This window comes from Odontomachus brunneus, unplaced genomic scaffold, assembly GCF_010583005.1.
Source record: "Odontomachus brunneus isolate Ranch 3 - 2012 unplaced genomic scaffold, Obru_v1 Obru_scaffold_016, whole genome shotgun sequence".
NCBI lineage: Eukaryota > Metazoa > Arthropoda > Insecta > Hymenoptera > Formicidae > Odontomachus > Odontomachus brunneus.
In genome coordinates, this window is record NW_022639466.1 from 73,291 (window position 1) to 76,932 (window position 3,642).

General features: G+C 39.8%; 1 protein-coding gene across 8 annotated transcripts in view; it reads right to left on the minus strand.

Annotated features, from left to right (window-relative positions):
- Window positions 1–3,642, minus strand: part of LOC116841492 (A disintegrin and metalloproteinase with thrombospondin motifs 1-like) — a 90,230-nt gene that overhangs the window by 71,714 nt on the left and 14,874 nt on the right. Inside the window, exon 1 of one of the 8 annotated variants that reach the window (XM_032809493.1) lies at window positions 204–222. The exons of the other annotated variants lie outside the window; for them this stretch is intronic. The gene's annotated coding sequence lies outside the window, so the exon portion shown is untranslated. Of the gene's footprint in view, window positions 1–203; window positions 223–3,642 lie in introns of those variants that run through there. 8 annotated transcript variants of the gene reach the window in all.

Genomic DNA, 3,642 nt, shown 5'->3' on the forward strand with positions numbered 1-3,642 from the left:
CATTTGAAAAATTTAAGGTGACCTTGATTTCTTTATGAAAAAAATATTTTTTGTCTTTTTTTTATCAAAAATAGTATACTGCTCGAAGCAGTTGAAAATTCACTTTGCAACCTTTCCCTTAAACCGTCGAAAGTGTTTAAAAACCGTACGGATCATTATGCTGAACACTCTGTATGTATAAAATTGCTCCCAAATTCACGTACACCTGTTTATCTGGTTACCTGCTCCTAAGAGTGTGCACCTCGCTTTTAATTATACGCGCGATCCACTGTTCACTCTCCGTCAATACTCCCATGTGTTCACTCGCTGCGTCGCGCTTACATTTGAACACGCGCATTCCTACGACGTCTGATCGCATAAGAGTGTGAACTGTCGCGGTGCGGCTTAGTCAACTATAAAACGAGAATCTCGTGGAACATGGACGAGGAGAGAGAAAAATGTTTTCTGGGTGCGCCTGCCTATGCTATTGTGTTCGTATTCGATTACGAGAGACGAGCGCGAGTAAACGACGTGGCGGCCGAGAATCGAGTCGGGCCGAACCGAGTCGAGTCGAGCGATCGCAACGAGTAATACTACAGAATGGAATGGAATGGTATGGAACGAAACGGAATAGCAGGAGCGCGTGTTACAAAATATCTGTGCTTTCACCGCATCGCCACTATGCCGTCGCGAGCGCCGTCCTCGTCGTCATCGTCGTCGTCGTCGTCGTTGTCGTGGTCGTACTCGTCGTCTTCGTCTTCGTCGTCATCCTTATCCTCGACCCGCGTCTGTGCTGCAAACGGAATTACAACCGGCCCGATAATCGACCCGTCAACATGACACTGTCGTTTTCTCTCGTGAACCGTTAAGCACCATCGAGTATTCTCTACTCTCTGAATTTTTATCGCAATTATTGATAATTTCGAGACGCTTGCTGTTGTGCCTTTCAGTAAAAACACGTTTTGCGATAATAAGCGACTACTCTGTTCGTTCACACCAAACAATTTGTTAAATAAAACCACATTGTTTAGTAATATTTGACACAATATGCAATAAATATGACGAAATGACCAAATATTTTTATAATTGTCAAAATATTTGACAATTATTACCAAAATATTTGTTTTTAATTGCTATGCTATTTGATTGGTTCAACTACATGAAGAAATTGCCCCACTAATTATTATTATGTAATTATTAGCAGAAATGTTTTGACAGCTAGTGCCATATTTGATATTATTTATCAAATATTGCATTAAAACGCTCAACCAAATTCATTTGTTCAACTATTACAAAACTTTTATTCAATGTATGAATACATTTAGCGAGAATATGAAAAAACAATTCGGTAATAACCATAAAAAAAGCCTCGATAATACTTATGAAATACTTTGATAAAATATTTAAACGTTTAAAATACAATCACATAATTTGGTATTAATCTTAAGAAGATTTCTGATATCTCTATTGCCAAGGTTTAGTGACTATTACCAATTTACGTATCACCAATTTGCTAAATAAAATCACATTGTTTAGTAGTACTTACCGCATTACGTAATAAATATATGAAACAAACAAATACTCTGGCAATTGTCTAACCATTTGATAATTATTACTAAATTAATTGTTATTAATCACCAAGCTATTTAACTGGTTTTATTACATGAAGAATCTGTCTTACTAATTATTTTTTAATTATTATCATTTCTAATTCTGGTAACTAGTATATTTGTAGTAACCATATTTGATATTAATCACGAAGTATTGCATTGGAACGCTCAACCAATTTGTTATCAATGCATTTGTTAACTATTGCAAGACCTTTTCAGTGTAGTTATACAGGCGCGTCGCGCGATCGAGAGATGCGTTATTTCGCAACGCGAAATCCGCATCGCGAGGTAGGCAGGCAGCATCTCCGCGTGTGCTCGGATCAATCGGGTTGCTCGTTGCGTAAGAAAGAGAGAGAGAGAAAGAGAGAGAGAGAGAGAGAGAGAGAGAGAGAGAGAGATGTAGTGAAAGAGATAGGGAGAGAGAGAGAAAGAGGGATACACATTCGTCGTTGAAATCTCGAAAAATACATCGAGAACTCGCTGCTTGTCGTCTCGAGAGAGATCCCATTTTCGCCGTAATGTTAGACCCGCGCTCGTAAATCCCTAATTGCAAGGCGCTCTGCTCTTTAGAACGGCTACGTTCTCGCCACCTACGTTCACGTGGTATTCCACGTGAGCGCCGTGGCTCAATGCTACGCGATTGAAAGTAAATTCTTTTTTATTGGCAGGAGCGCGGCTCGAGATACTCGTAAACCGACACCTCGCTATATTTCCGATCGCATCGCGCGAACCACCGTTATTTTGCGCGTTATAAAACAGCGTTTCTCTAATTCGCGCTTGAGATCTCAGATTTCGTTGCGATTATAACGATCTCAGAAACACTCAAAGACTTTTTTTTCTCCTGCGATTCGCGTTCCTCTTTGACCCTCCGTGTACCGAACTTTCGAAACCACGCGGCTCTCGAGAGCACCGTGATGGTAGAGCGACGGGTTTTTTTTTATCTTCACTTCGCTCATCAATTAGGCATGTAAATCAATTAGTCCATCTCGAACTTATTGGAGGTACTCGCGAGAACGAATCATGTATTCGACCATCTAAAGATTAGTCGGACCTTTGTGGCTCGGGTCAATGCCCGTGACTTTTGAAATATCTCCTTCGTCGCGTGCTGGCACGATTCTCTACCGCGGAACACCACGTCGATTAGGTATGGCGAGAGCCGTGCGCTGCGTCTCTCGCGGGAAAGGACTTTCGACGTCCAAGAAATCGCCGATTCACTTTTGCAATCATCGGGCGTACGATCGGAGCGGAGTGGCGCACAGCTGATCTGTGGCTCTGTACCGAGCGAAGCGAGTAATTTTCTACTCCCGGCATGGCGTTTTCAACCGTCACCTACATTGGCCCGTTATACGCGATGACTGACGGTACCAGGGTCTCGGCTTTCTGAATTGCAGATTACCGCACGAAAGTTCCCAGGAGTGGCCGGAGTGTACGACGACAAGACGTCCGAGTCTTGGTAAAATCCACCCGAGTCATAGGAAGCCTCGATTTTTATTTATAATCGTTATATAACCTCCATTATTCTTATTATTTCCTTCAATTTGCGGTTACAGTTGCTGCCCGAATGCTTGAAACATTTGTACGCGACTTTGGTTTCTGCCCTCTGCAATTTCTAGGAAGAATATCTTTAACTGAGCCGCGAGAAGGAAAATGTTACATTCTGGTCAAGATTCATTATATATACATATGCATACATACATATATACATGCATACATATAGATATATATAGGTGTGTATGTATATATGTTGATTCATATATGTATAAAGAGACCGACATAATTATTAGCGAATTAAGAAGACATGTAAAAGATTGGGTCATACAGAAATATTTTGTGCATAAAAGGGCATTATATAGTGGACGCCTGTCCGCTATATTTAATAAATATAAGTATTGTGAATTTAATTCATAGTTATATAATGTTCTGCTTTTTATCTTAGGAACACTCTCTTTTACATATATTTTGTCATGGAACACTCTGTATATATGTATAATACTTATATATATATATATATATATATATATATATATATATATATATATATATATATATATAT